The sequence below is a fragment of the Oxyura jamaicensis genome, chromosome 9 (assembly GCF_011077185.1).
Source record: "Oxyura jamaicensis isolate SHBP4307 breed ruddy duck chromosome 9, BPBGC_Ojam_1.0, whole genome shotgun sequence".
Classification (NCBI taxonomy): Eukaryota; Metazoa; Chordata; class Aves; order Anseriformes; family Anatidae; genus Oxyura; species Oxyura jamaicensis.
Genome location: NC_048901.1, coordinates 14,480,469 through 14,495,959, shown reverse-complemented (window position 1 = coordinate 14,495,959; position 15,491 = coordinate 14,480,469). Strand labels below are relative to the sequence as shown.

General features: G+C 41.4%; 1 protein-coding gene across 4 annotated transcripts in view; it reads left to right on the top strand.

Annotated features, from left to right (window-relative positions):
* OSTN (osteocrin) overlaps positions 1-15,491 on the top strand; it is a 55,210-nt gene that overhangs the window by 29,323 nt on the left and 10,396 nt on the right. For 2 of the 4 annotated variants that reach the window (XM_035334236.1, XM_035334239.1), the window contains exon 1: positions 10,844-10,962. The exons of the other annotated variants lie outside the window; for them this stretch is intronic. The gene's annotated coding sequence lies outside the window, so the exon portion shown is untranslated. Of the gene's footprint in view, positions 1-10,843; positions 10,963-15,491 lie in introns of those variants that run through there. 4 annotated transcript variants of the gene reach the window in all.

Genomic DNA, 15,491 nt, shown 5'->3' with positions numbered 1-15,491 from the left:
AATTCGTGGAAACCAATTTGCGAAATTTTGAGTGGTTTGGGAATAAGAAAAGTCACTTTACAAATCATTGTCTGCTGTAGGAAAGGCAATTGTCATAGACCCAAGATGTAAAAGCACGGTATGTTTTTTTTTTTTTTCAGTGTATCAAGCCATGTGACAAATTAGAGGGATACCAAATAACATAATTTCAACACAGTCAAACAGATCGTGCTCCGCTTGCATGGTGATTATCCTCTCAGTTTACACAGATCTTTGCACTCCTGTGGTGCTTTAATAACATCACTTTAAAACCCTGACATTTTGGTAACATGAGGAGCAGTGAATACTCACAGCACCTACAGTCTTCAGTCACTGTCAGCTCCAGGCTGAGGTTTCTCTGCTTTCTATGTGTGCTTAGCCTGAACTCCTTTTTCTGATGCTGAATATTTGACAATGCCCCCAACCCCCCCACCCCAACAACCTGAAGAGCCTCTGGTTTGTATGTCCAGCTGCCTGAGACCTGAGCGCCTGTGCAGGCAACAGGCTAAAGGAGAGGTTTCATGGTTCAGTCAAATGCTGTTCATTAACCCTGGCTGCACCCGAGGGTAATGCAGGTTACCGGCAGTATTTGCATGGCAGTCGAGCGAGGGACCTGCTGGAGATGGAGGGGAAGGGAAAAAAATACACTGAATAATAAAAGACAGCCATTGGTCTGAAGAGGTTAATGCTCTAGGTATAAAAAGGGATGGAAGAAGGGCAGGAATGAGGTGCGTCTGGTAGTGCCTTTGTGCCGTAAGTGCCTTGAGGAAGGGTCTGATTTTTCTCTCCGTTCACTCCAAGCAGCCAGGCTTTGATTTTGTTCGTGCATGTGAAAATCACAGATAACTCCACGGACTTCAGTGTGATGCCAGCACGTTTTGTTATCGGAGCTTTTGACTTCAGAGCAGTTATTCCACTTGTAACCTGGCTGCAGAGAATCCAGTCCTCTATATGGGATGGGAAGTCAAAGACTGGCAGGCAGCTGGCTGTGTTTTCCAGCTATTGGCTCCCTACTGGATCCAGTGACAGCTAAATTCAGTTCTCAGTGAAATGGTCACTCTCCGCTCCTGACAGCGCTGGAGGTCTCCAAGCATTTTGAACGAGCAGGACTTCCATCAGTGGCATCATTACGCATCCAGTAACGTCTGCGTGCAACCAGTGCCATAGAGCCTTAGCAGCCCATGGCTTTTTTATGTTCGGAACACACCTTCATCGCTTACTGTTACTATTTGTAATGTTATTGCAGTATTTAAAAAAAAAAAAAAAAAAAAGTCATCCATTCCTTCTAGTTTTACCTTAAATGCATCTAGTGTGCAAGGCACTGAAAACCTCACAATGCCGTTTTGTTTTCCAAAGATAACTGGGCTTGGCTATGGCAGGGCAGTGCTACAGTGAGCATAGATACTTTGGACCCATGAAGGATCTACCTGTGAACCAATGCCCACGTTACTGTGACACGATGATGTCAGTGGCCCGCTTCTGTATCCTCTCCTGTCTAGTCGCTGGAGCTGTGTGCTTGGTGGCAGTGATCTTGATCTGGGGCTGCAAGATAGGGCTCAGAGTGCTTAGTCAGTATTATCTGCTGTGTTTCGTTCCACTGGTTGGTTGGTTTTAAATGTATTTTGGATGCCTAATAATTCCAATAAGAAATTTCTAAAAGAACACCAGAAAAGCCATCCACAGTATTTAAATCACTATGTTAATGCGACTGAGCTCATGCGGCTAAGAGATTGCAAATCATTTTCAGATGCAGTCAGCGGCTTTTTTTGCGCTTGTCTATGTCCTCCCGTGACCATTGCTTGGAGAGCCATGTACACACTCGAAGGATTTGCTTTGAGGGGAGGGCTCAAATATCAAAGCGGAAAAAAAGCATTCAAACCTAAAAGCTGACCATAAAGCCCAGCACATCATTTTCAGAAGCAGAACATTATTGTTACTCTGCTGACAAACTTCTTTTGAGGGCAGCAGCACGGTCCAGCACCATTTTAGATTTGTCTTGAAGCCGCACGTAACCAAAATAAATATATGGTTACATAAGAAACTATATTGCATTCTTGCTCCTGGGTTCCAAGTCTAATTGTAAAGTAAGCACAACTCCTCTGTGTCTGCCCTAACGGAGGTAGAGGGCCAATCTCCTCCCACGTGCAAGCCAGTTGATTCACACCTGGGATGACCTGACCAGCCAAGTGGCAGGAAGATGTCTTTTCCCTTCTTCTAGGAACTGGGAGGTGGAGGCCCTCTGCGGAGATGGACACAAGAAGGACAGGTAAGGAGAGGCACTGGGCAGGCTCAGGCGAAGAGCTCCGGAGAGCAGCTGCATTTCAAAGAGGGCAGTGTGTGGTTTTTGGACATGGCCCAGCTTGGTGCGAGTAACTGAAGCCCAGAGGATTACATTGCTCATATGAATCAATAATGATTTATATAGCTTCGTTAGCATGCCAGCAGCAGTGCCTATAGTTATAGTGACTTAATGCCGCACATGATACAAGCCTGCTTTCTGCTGCATATGACTAGGGAAAGAATTATGCTGAGAAGCTGTGACAAACCTGCGCTTCTAGAGCTAGGCTTTGAAATTTGGCAGGGTATAATTATACGTCCTTGGCCCTGAAGGTGTTGTGAAAATATATGAATCATTGTTTATTTCCAAAGCACTTGGACACTACAACTTTAAATGGGAGAGAAAAACCCACGAAGGAATCCAGTTTACTGAGATACTCGTGAAAATTCTCATGAAAGACAAACTTAGGCCTGGGGAGGGGAAGGATCTGGCAAAGTGGCTGACATGATGCAGAGAAGGACAAAGAAACATACAGCGAGAATAAGCAGGCAGTCCTAGGACCTTGAGTTTTCTGAAGTTGGCAGTATCTCAGCATTAATCAGGTACAAATTGTTCAGTTCCATGCAGAAGGGACTGGATAATGTTTACTGTCCTGTACTCCGCATGAGAACAAAATAAGTTCTTCCTGGCTTCTTGGTTAGGCTAGGGTACTGCAGCAACAGAGGAAAAAAGCTGGTAAGGTCCAAGATCCTTTGCCATTATGTTCTGAAGAGGACTTTATAGCCCCTGGCTGTAGGATGCTATACACTGCTCAGTATTCTGTCTCAGTTTCTACACTTGTAGTGCACATAGCAGAATAATGTGTGTGTGTAAGCCTAAAGAAAGGACACCACAGCAGAGAAACTAAATTAATTAAAGTAAGTGAGGCATATAGGCAGCAGGAGAGTGACTTCTATAATGCCCCATGTGGAAGTGAATGTTATCAGGACAAAAGCCCACACACTAACAGAGGACAATAAGATAATTACCTGTGAAGAACAAATAAAAGTGATACCTCCCTCAGACAACCAAAGTATAAAATCTCTTTACAAAGACAACCAGTATCATCAGCACTGTATCACACCTGTGGATAGTAAGGCCCAGAGAGCTTCATCCAGGGATATCTGGTCAAGGCAGAAGTGGAGGTAAGAACAGCCCTATGCATCAGCACAGTTTGAGGGCTGAGCTGCTGGAAAGCAGCTTTCAGAAAAGACCTAAGGGTCTTGGCGGACAACAAGTTGACCAAAAGCCAGCAGTACCCTTGCAGCAAAGAAAGCCAACAGCATCCCACAGTGCGTTAGTGCGTGCAGAGGTCTGGGGTGCGGTGTTCCCCAGTACAAGAGGGGCATGGACATACTGGAAGGGCCACAAAGATAATTAAGGATTTGGAGCAGCTGGTATACGTGGATAGGGTGGGACTGTATGGCAGGGGTGATCATATCAATGTGTATAAACACCTGATGGGGGAATAAAGAAGTCAGTGCCAGACTCTTTTCAGTGGTGCCCAGTAAAAGTACAAGAGGCAACAGTCAGAAACTGAATACAGGAAATTCCACTTAAACATATGATTTTTTTTATTATTTTACTTTTATTTATTTATTTATTTATTTTTACCGTGACAGTGACTGAACAGTGAAACAGTCTGGAGAGTTTGTGGAGTCTCCATCCTTGTGGATATTCAAAACTAGACTGACCGAGCTCTGACAAGGCTTTTTTAATTGACCAGGCAGTCTCTCCGGAGGTCTCTTCCAACCTCTGTGGTGCTGTGATTCTTTTTTAACAGAATCCTCTCTTGAATAAATGTAACGGAATAAAGTCTCCTGAATGCCGGAGCAATGTTCACAATGAAATGTTTACTGGGATCCTGGATGTCTGCTCTTTTTCAGTTCACTGTTGCCAACAGATATATATGTTCAGGTGTAGGGCTGCACATGCACAGGTGGTCTGTGTATGTGTGGATACCTGGAGAATCCCTGCATACAGAGGCAAGCCAGAGCCTCCAGTCAGCCTGCCAGAAAAAAAAATTAAACGTGAAAAATTACTAAATTCCACCTAGACAGAATTTCCAGCTGGAAAAAAAGAGGATGTGTCTGGGGAAACCTGGACATGAGCTATTCCTGCCTCCAGGATCTTGTGCTAATTCTCTGCACAGAACAGTTTCTCCTTGAATAAATACCTACTCGAATAATGTCTTCACACACCAGAAACAGTATATTCATCATTTGATTGCAGTGGTGGGTTACTTGCTATTTATCACTCTTTGTACTTTTCCCTATAAAACCCTTCGGCAATTCCAGCCAAGGGAAAGAAATCAGAGTATGTAGTTGTGTTTATCCATAAAGGCTTGCTGCCCCTGTGACATCAACACATCCAACTTGTGGGGACTCAATTCTTTCAGTTGTGACAGTGGTATAATTTACAGACATTGCTTGAGTAAAATAAGCTGTAACAGAAGAGAGCTTGGTCCGAGAGTTATTTTTACTTCTTTTTATGATAGCTGTGTCATATAGCTCTCTATCAGTTTCACTGCTACCTGCAGAACGATGGCTACAAAATATATGAATGAAAAATGCTGCGGGTTGGGTGACCTTCCAGGCAAGAAAGGGACAGAATAATCGAGGCGCTGACAATCAGCACAATCAGTAATTTGTTCCTGTAACAGCACACAGATCTGCTCTAATCAGCAAGTATCTTCCTCCTGCTGCATACAGAAGTGCTTGGTCCGTCAGATAACTCCTGTGCAGCAAGCCAAATCAGCTCCAGCCCGAGCTGTGGCCACCTCTAGAGGGCGGTGATTGACTGATTAATGTTTGTGCTGTAATTGAAAATGATTACTGGTTTATCCTGGATTAATCCAGTTATGATGCTGCAACCGTTTAGCAAATTACAGCTTCACCGCAGAAAGCTGCAGTGAGTCTGACAAGAAAACGTCTCTGTCCAGTTGAAATGATAGAGGAAATGTGGCCAAGTAATGTAGCAGAGTTTGGCCAGAACATTAGGATGAATTTACAAACTGTTGTGAGATCTTTAATTATCAGAAATACTAGAGACCTTCACTTCTAGAACATCACTTGCTTGTGAGGTCCATTGCAGGAACCAAGCCATAAGTACATTTAAACCAGAGCAAAACAGGGAAGGAAATCAAATCAGTCTGCCTCAGTTGCTCTAAGCTCCTAGGTTTTTGCTAATAACTTGTTCCTGTTGGCCTCCAGCATAAAATGGTCTCACCGTGCAAGCTGCTGTTCCAGGGACAGACTTACCAGGAATGGGAGGACAATTAACATTATTTGGTGGATGTTAATTGCTTCCAGGGAGAAACAGCTGCCCAGCCCCACCTGCGTGCCAGGTAAGGAATGAGTGGTGACATTTGCTGCAGCCTCCTGTGATGTGAGTGGTCCACATGTAGCCTTGCCCAGCTCCCTGACCACTCTTTATGTTTGAAGAACATCACTCATCTTCCTCTTTTCCCCTAGACCATCATCAGCATTTTGCTGGTTAGCTGTTTGCTTTAATTCTTCTGTATCCTTTCTCCCACTGCCAACGAACCAAACTCCACCTTACTTCTCAGCTCTGGACAGAAAAGGGTGAACGGTTGTGTTAAAAAGAGGTGTGAAGTCAGGACAGACATATTTTTTCTTGTTGTGAGCGTGTCTTTGAATTTAAGCTGCTGCTGTGCATTCTGCATTCATTGGTGCTACATTGCCAGATTTGTAATTAGCTCGGGGCTGACACATGTGCTCTGGAGCCAAGATGCACTTTGCTGCCTGTGGCACTGCACCATGCCACAGGGGTTCGTGGGTCAAAGAGTTTATTTCAGTGACAGGTGACATCAGCACACACGTCTTTATTTGACGAAAGAAGCAGGGTGAAAACATCATAACCAAGGCCTCTCCCTCTTGGTACAGAAAGATGGGGCTGCTTCTCTGTACGGCATCTTTATGTGGAGCATTGACTCCAAGTAGCATGGCTGCAGGGGATGGAAACCCAATCTACCGGCTTTCATTATTGTCTTGCCAGTTTGAATTAGTGCCAGCCTGGTGATGGCTCAGAGTGATTGCTGTTTGCTTAGGACTTTTGAGACCTCTTTGGATGGTTTTGTTGCCCTGTGGACCACTGTGTCCCTAGCACAGAAGGCCCCATCATTCTTCCTGAGCACCTAGGGCCATGAGCCAGTGGCATGGGCACAAAAGATAAACTGTATTTTTTTATTTCCAAACACATCCTTCTGCATCATAGCGTGACTGTTACAAAAGAAGCTTGCATTTAAATTAGCTCTCATTGTTTGGGATTTTTTGCTGTGGTTTGCCAGTACTTTTTATGGATTCATAGCTGTCGTGACCCAGAGTCTATCACAAGCACTTAATTATGGCACAAAGGATCTATTAAAAGTATATACAGAGAAACTGCTTGTAGGAAGTTTAGCAAAATATTACTGACTTCAGTTTTATACGCTACCTCCACTTTGTAGGCTTTGCTTCTGAAAATCTGTTAGCTGCAAGGAATCATCTTAAATGGAAGTGACACAAGAAAAGCTACTTGGATAGCTTGCAGGTTTTAGAATAACTGTGCGAAGCTAGTTCTTCCTTCCGAGGTAACACACACTTTTAATTGGAAAACATGTATGCATGGGGTTAACGTAGAGTCTCTTTTCCATAGCTCTGTCTTGCAATGAGTCGTCTGCTCTCTGTCTCCGTGTATCTATGTGAAAGGAGGTGGGAATAGCTTCCTTTCTGAAACTTCCTCTTACATATTAACTGAGAATCCATGGTAATTATTTTAAAATGTCTTCTCTCAACAAGAGATGAACAGCAACCGAAGTAATATTGGATGTTCTCCCTGAACCAGTGATGTAACTGTAAAATTCTGTGCGTTTGGTTAACCTAGGTGAATGCTATTGCACTTTAAGATTGATCAGAATTGGGCCCATTTAATCAGACCAGTTGATTGTCTCAAGAAATAAAAATAGACTGAAGGCACCAAAAATAAAAATATCTCAGCTATTTAAACAAAACCAGAAACAAAATCCACTTTTTATGACTTCAGTGTTGTCCTTATTTCCCACACTAAAACCAGAACTGTATTCCTAGTATAAGACTGTATTGCTAGTGAACTAGAATGTTCACTGAAACTGAAAAATCCTGTCAGTGTATCGAGTCCCATGCTTTTATTTCATGCCAATTCAGGAATTCTTGAGGAAAGATCTACTGCTTTGGCCAGAACACCTTCTGGACCCAGCACTACTCATGTTGATTTATTAATGACAGATGTGTGACTTTATGTGATCACTGGAAAGGATGACATGATTTGAAGAGGCTGGAAGGTAGGCTTCCCGTGAAGCAGTGAGAGAAGGGGAAGGCTTCTGTAACTTAGACCACAGTGATCTAATAGTATTGGCACAGGTTTTGGTGAGAGAAGAAAACGATTAAAGGTATGATACAGCAAAACCAGCAAATATACGTCACCATATTTGTGTGTCATTCCTAAGACTTTAAAGACAAGGTCTCACAAACTCAAATATAGTTTCTACAGGCAAGGCTGATGAAGACCAAGACTGCTCAACACTTACACTGGTGAGCCCTTGCTAACACCAGTTCCTGAGTTGAATAAGAAGTTGTCTCCTGAAGGAGTTAAGGAAATTTTTGAGCCTGATTAACTGATATGCAAACAGGTGTTGAAAAATACAGAAAGTACTTGCAAGAGTATGATGGCAGCAGGGAGGCAAGCTTGTCTTTCTCTTGAATGGTGACAAAAAGAGCTTTGAGTGTTGTGCCTTTCCTCAGACAAAATCACATTTTGTTTATTCACTTAGAGTTAAGACAATAAAGATTCCTACCAAACTCTTGGTTGCCCTAACTTAGTTAAGTACATTGGAAGTATAATTAAACCACAGCAGTGTTGAGCACATCTGTTCCTTGGGCACTCTGCCAGCCAAGTAACCACCATATACATTTTTCATTATCTGGGAAGCTTCCTTATCAGCCTTCTTCAGAAGGTGTCAAAAAGATATCTGTAAGTTGTTGCTCAAGTCACTTCAGAGCAGGGAATTGCAGGGAATCGACTGTTAACACTCTCTCTATATATTTTTTTAATTTTATTATCATTATTCTTTTTTATTTTTTTCCCCAGAAAAAAATAAAAAAAAAAAAAAAAGTGTGTGCTGGTACGATACGTGCTTTTCTAAGGTCATCCATCAGCAGCTGTCCTGGTCAGAGTTCCTAATAGTTGTGTTTATCAATATTCATTTCTGAATTCTTTTAGACTCTATGCTTTTATAGGAAGAGAACAGTATACATTAATTTTGAGATAGGGAAAGCGTGTATTATTTATCTAAAAGAAAGAGCCATGACCTCATAGTAGGACCAGGTGGTAGAAAAGTAGCTGGAGATTTGTTACAGGATCATCAATCAGCAGAAGGTCTAAAAGCAAGTTCTGGAACCTAGTCTTGGACATCCTCTTAGAGTCAAAGCAGCTGAAAACGTGGCTGGATTTCTCCTCCTGCTTTTTCCCCAACCCAGCATCCTCCTGTCTTGTGAGGCACTGAGTCCCAGAGGGCTGAGTCTCAGCCATGCTCCAGGCTTCACTCTTTGTTGTGAAACGCTGAAATGCCGAAGTTACAAGCGTTCAGTTGTCTGTGCTCAGCTTACTGACACGGGCACAGCCTGTCACCTACCAGCCATATCCACATCAAACGTGGTGGCAGAAGGGAGCCCTGCAGAGACCCTACTTAAAGAGCTTGAGATAGAACCTGTAAAAATTCCCCCAAGAGGAGTAAACGCTGGTGAGTGTGCCGCCTTGTGTCTGTCCAACAGCAAAAAGAGAACGAAAGAAACCAAGTGGATAGGGCTGCAGCTGCTGCTCAGCAACACCTCATGGTCACACTAGCAAAAGTACCCCATATATCTAATAATAACTTGTGATTAAACCATGCTTATCCTTTTTTCCTGAGACCCTGCTTGCATGTGTTATACAGATCAGTCAAGTACTGCTGTGTCCTTAGACTTCAGGCACCCAGCCTCCACCTAAAGCAGGTAGTCCTATAAAGCTGAGGCAGCCCCGGTGCTCTTCCAGTGGCAGCATTTTGAGCTGTCTTTCACAAGTTTGCTGCTGTTTGGCTCTGTGGTTTTGATTCTGCTGCAGTTCGTGTATCCACAGGGCCCATTTGGGCTTCTGCTGCTGCCACTACTGCTCTGTCATACCCTGTAGTGGAAAACAGTCCTAACCTACGTGCTACAGCGTGACATGGGTGCTCCTAATGTGTATTTTTGCAGCACTAGACTAGGCCATACTTAAAATATCTGCCTGTACTGAGAGATGCTGTAAAAATACTTGCTTTATATCTCCTTGTCTTCTGCAGCTGTACATTTGCGTTGTCTTCAGGATCCAAACCAGCCTCTCATTCTCCATTTGCTCTTATTTCCTGATATCTCATTCAGGGAGTGTGGTGAAAACATGCCCTGCAATGAACAATCCTGATTTGGCAATTCACGTCAGCTCTGCAAAATTCTGCTGCCATCTTCATCTAGGAAATGAGCTGTGTTAAAATATGATTAACCTCTTGCCTTTTACTAATCACTCTGATCAAGACAGATGATGAAATCCAAGGCTCAGCTCCTGGCTGGCACATTTTCCCACCTAATGCAAAGCTATGTTTGAAATTTCCTTTTATTCTCTGTTGCTTGTAGGAAGGATTTTTGGAAAGTCAGACTAAAAACTATTCTGAAAGTAGTGTGACTATCTGTTAAGAGAATAAAATAATTATGAATAAACTGCTAAGGAGTCTGCACAGGTTGGAATTGTAGACCCCCAAATTGTTCACAATTTCTATGTAAATTACTTAAGAAATTAGATAAACAAAAAGGGGTGAAAGAGAAGATAGACTCTTTCTAGTACACAGGCAAAGAGAGAAAGAAAAAGTCCTCTGGTAGTGCCTAGGGAAGATACTTTCACAGCTCACTGCAGTCATTTCATTAACTGAAATAAGGTGTCTGAAAGATTTAAGTTATTGTGACCTGCTTTTACAAAACACTCCTTTTCTACTGCTTAGCTTACAATATTGTTGCTCTGGTAAACATAGTAATTAATTTCTTCCCAAAGTAAATGTAGTCCTGAAGTTATTTCTGTTGTCCCCAGGAAATACAACTCTCTCTCTATATATATGTATTTCAGGACATTAGGTTTCTCTACAGCAGTTTGCTGAAATGAGAGGTTAGAGAAATGATGATGATGCTGAAAATATTTCCACTCCCATGGCTGTCTCATTCTCTGAAAGGAAAAAAAAAAAAAACAAACAACACAACACAACAAAACAAAACAAAAAACAACAACAACAACACACACAACAAAAGCCTAAACCTTAAATCATAACCTAATCACCTTGATCAGAGCAATAAATGTAACAAACGTGAGGCAAGTATGTGTGTGAGAGTGCAAGACAGAGGAAGGTTTAGGGCAAGGATCAGTGGAAAATCTTTAGAAATGATGTAAGAGAAAGCACAGGCAGGGATTGGAGTTTGTAGCCTACAGCAGAGACTATAAAAACTCTGAAAGAAAGCTGAACATTAGGGATAAGTTAAGGGAAAGAACATAGCAGGACCATTAAGGTTGGAATTGCTTGTATCCAATGCAAGGTAAGATGAGTGAGGACAGAGAGGGGTTTGGGATGTTTTGTGTGTCTTTGTGCTCTGTTTACTTCTTTGCTTTCTTCCCTCTTGTGCTTTCTTCTTTTATTTTTTTTCTATATTTTTATATTAACAGGCATGCATGAAGTCCACACATGCCCATGTCAGAAGGGAAAAGTATAGCTTCTTTTTCCAGTTTGAGATTAGGATAATAAGGTGCCTATCACCTAGTATTTTTGGTACTAAAATTAAATAATATTCTGTGGAAACTTATTTCCTTCAGTTAACCAGACAATATTTAAACAAGATGTGTCAGTGCATTTTACAACAGTGACTAGTTGCTTTCATGCTTCTGCAGTGCTTTGCAGTAAACTGCTGTCTGTTTTTATTGTTATGGATTTTCCTCTGTGTGTCTTATTGTCAAATGCATAATACTTCTTAAAATAAGCTGAAGAGCTATGACAGAATAGTTCCTTTGCATTACTAAATATCATTTGCAGTAGACAAGTTAGCTGCATGTAGTATGTTGTAAAATACAATATAAACAATTGATTTAGGGGAATATTTTTGCTTTAATTTATAAATCTGCCAAAAGGTTTTATTAAGTCCCGTATTAGATAAATGTCCCAAATTAGCAAAATGATCCAGATTCCATCACATTCCTGCAATAACAGAATAATCCTGCAAAAACATTCCTACACTGACAGAGTAATTATCATTATCCAGTGATCTGATTACTTCAGCTTTGTACCACTGTAAATGAAGTCAGACTGATTCAGTGATAGTCATTTGTAATTTCTCCATTCTGGGTTCAAAACTATTTCACCATTTCTTTTTGCCTCCCAGACTGGAGTCATACAAGTAAATACATGTGTATAACCTTTGCTTTAGATGTCCAGAGGCTACTGTAAAGTTCAGATCCCACTATTTTTCAAAGCAGAAGCACACACTGCCTTTAGCTTTCCTTCGTTGGTTTTTCAATTTGGAATGACTGTCCTCTCATGGGGAGTGCAGAGCTGAAAGCTGAGGAACTACGAGGACATTTTGTGCCCCTGCCCACTGATTCTTTTAGGGAGCCTGGGGCAAATTATTACACTTATCTCTCTCTGCTCACCTGTGTTCAAAATGCAACTCAGCCTTCCTTTTCTTGTAACATACTTGAGTATCATGAGGAGCAACGGAAAAACAAACAAACAAACAAACAAACAAAAAACCACCAAAGCTATGGTATAAATGATGGAAAAGCTGCAAAATATATCAAGCTGGACCAGATGTTTGTCAGTATTTATAAATACCTGCCATGCTGATTTCAGCAGATTAGGGCTTGAATTAATGACAAAGTTACCTCTCTGGGCTTTTTAGACCGTAAATTTAAAAGATTGAGCCATACAAGTGGTATAAGAACTCTCTTGATTGACCCTGCCAAAATTGCAAGTGATTGTAGCTTTCCTTTTCTTCTAAGTAAACCTAGTGAACCAGATTAATCTCTAATTTCCGTTTGCAATTCTTCCACTTAATTGACTTTTCTTTTTATGTTAATATCCTTGATCAAAACTTTTAAAAATATTTATCCGATAAATCATTGTAAGGGTTTGATTCTCTTAATCACAAATTCCAATGCCATTCTTGCCTCTTAAGAGCTTATCTTGAAGGCATATCTTGAAGGATATTTTTACTGGCCTTTAAATGTCCTATGTCTTTGTATTGGTAATATATAGTGATAATATACTTGTCATATCAAGTATGAAGAATTTCCATTTATCACTCCAATGCTGTTAGAAGAGGAGATGAATTTTACAAATGCAGGAAAACACAATGTATTTCTCAATTTTTATTGATACAATGGCTTCTTGTTTTTCTCTTAAATGCTGGAAATGGCACTCCAACAACGAAGGCTTTAGTTCTCATGCTAAAGATGAAGGAAGAAAATTAAATGCAAAGCTATTAGAAACATTCAGAAAAATTGGCATGTTCATTCAGTAAATATATAAATGATTTAGGGCTGAGAGTTTGTTGGCAATGAATAATAATCTAATAATGTTTTGTTTTCCATTGTGCATACCAAGAATATTGTAACTCACTCAACCGTCTCACTTAGGAAAGGTGGAAATAGGCTCTTCTCGTTAAGGGATATTTTCTTATAGTACACAGCGTCTGTTTTATTTGATAGTCCTTAGGCTTCTAGATGTGTTTTATGACTTCTGGTTGCATCTGCTGCTTCCTAGTTTCCTACTTTCATGGTCTTGAAGCAAGTTTGCTAAAATGTGCCACTAGAAATGGCAGTGTAGTCAGTTTTGCAAGGTGTCCATACTTTGCACAGAGATTAGGGTGCCACGTGTTCAGCCTTTCCTGGTATGAGCGGTGTGATTTGAGCACTGCTCACACACCCGTTGAGCCCCCCGAGGGCAGAGTCAGCGGGGAGCCTGGGCAGGCCCTGCAGGGACCACCCAAACCATGACCAAACCGATAGCGATGGGATGAATGGCCATATGCGTGAGCATCCTCTGGACACGTCTGCTCCCAAAAGCCCAGCTGACAGTAGCTGGGTCAGCATTTTTAATAGAAACTGCAGTGCAATGTGAGCTAAGATAACTCGTGATGAAACACAGGTAGTTAGGACCAAACACTGGAAGCTGTATCGTTACAGTGAAAGTAATTATTAAAATGAAGACATTGAAAAATGATGAGTGGTCCCAAATGCCTTCTTGAGAAACCTTTAAGGAACTTCATCTTCAGAAAGTGGAACGTTTTTGTCATTGAAATATTGACAGGCAAAACGGTTCATTTAGGACACAAAAATACCTAGACATTTTCTGAAAATCACTAGTCCTCTTGCTAGTCTAGCCACTAGTCACTTAAACCTCTTGCATGAGTTCAGGAATTTTATGTTACATCAGATGAAACCTGTCTGCATCTATTTATCTACATAGTTGGGAAACTGAAAATAGAGGGAAATTTACATTGTAGAAATTGACAGTGTCTATACCATATGTCTAATAGAATATATGGCATTGCTTAAAAACCTAAACCTACTCCAGGAAGCGCATTATTAATAACATAAAGTGCCTGACACTGCCTGCTTGCATTTCTTTTTGCCACAAAGCCCCATGCTTCAATGTCGTGCTTCAGTATCTTTTTAGAAAGCAGGACGTAAGAAGTGCTCTATATCTCATCTGTGGGGTGAGAACAAAAACACCACTCTAACCTATTTTTGGACTCTGCTTTTTTTTATGAGGGTGGGATTTATTTTGATTTTTCTCCCTTTTCTTTGATATTTACACGGCTAGAAAATTACACTTCAGATAAACATAGTCTCTTAGGAGTTTCTGAAATCACTAGGACTGCTGCTATGGGCATATTTTTGGCTTTGTGGTAATGAATATGCTCAGAGGATCCATCCTACAACTTTTAAAAGTAGGGCAAATTGGTTTTAGCAGGAGCAGGCTTATTCTCAGACCTTCCCAAGAGCTATTTATAAGTTGTTCTCTTGGTAAGAAACTCACCCATCAAAATCTTGTTTATAAGGCAGATTCCCACAGGCTGTCTGATCCAAGGCTGGTGAGGCCAGTGTTAAGACTTGGTGAAAGATTTAAGATGGGTAGCAGCACTTCATTTCCTCTTTTATGGCATTGGAGCAGCAACACAATGAGTCAGTAGCTGGCTTGCAGACACAGCCATGATTTACCCCAACTGTTTGGACCCTGCACAGCATGAGACCCTGAGAGCTATCAGGTGATGGAGGCTCTCCAGCACCATCCCAGTGCTCATACAGCAGAAGAACTGGAGCTTAATGGATGCTGCTGGGAGCTTCCCAGCGCCCAGGAGACAATTAGGGCTTGGCTCTGAGGCAGCTTGATTTGGGCGTACGTGGCACAAAGCCCCAGGGGCTTCGGGGCTCAGCCACATCATTGCAAGAGCAAGGTCCTCATTTGCAGGTGAGCTTGGACACGTCCCATGTTGGTGCTGTGACAACAGCCAGAGCACAGTCATCAACGTGTAGTGGCAGCTGGAGTGAAAGATTACAGTGCAAGGCATGATGTCTTGCCTCAGTTCTCTTGCTAACAGGCTAGCAAGAAAAATAAAGCTCTTGTGATTTATACTTGCAGAGTAATCTCTGCAGTAATGTGAAATATGATAGTTCAAATGGGTAAGAACAATGACAGCTGTTACTGTTTTTGACAGGCAATGGGTTTGGAGCTTGGTGATGAATTACGCTCTGTCTGGGGTTTGTTCAGCCCACTTATCTTCAGGATGTCACTTTGTTTTTTGTTTTGGGGGGGAAGTTTTGTGGTGTGGGTTTGCTTTTTTTTTTTTTTTTTTTTAAGAAAAACATCTTTTAAGTCTTTTGGTTTGATGTTGGTGACTTAACAGTTTCTGTTTGGTAAAGAGTTTTGCTTTCTTGTGATCTTTTCTTGGAAAATATCTCTGCACAGATTCCTTAAAAAAGTTTTGAATGTTTATCCTGCTTTGATAAGGTAGAATAATGTTCTCCCTTTTATCTTTGATTGTATTTTAATTGGAGCTGCAACAAAGATACC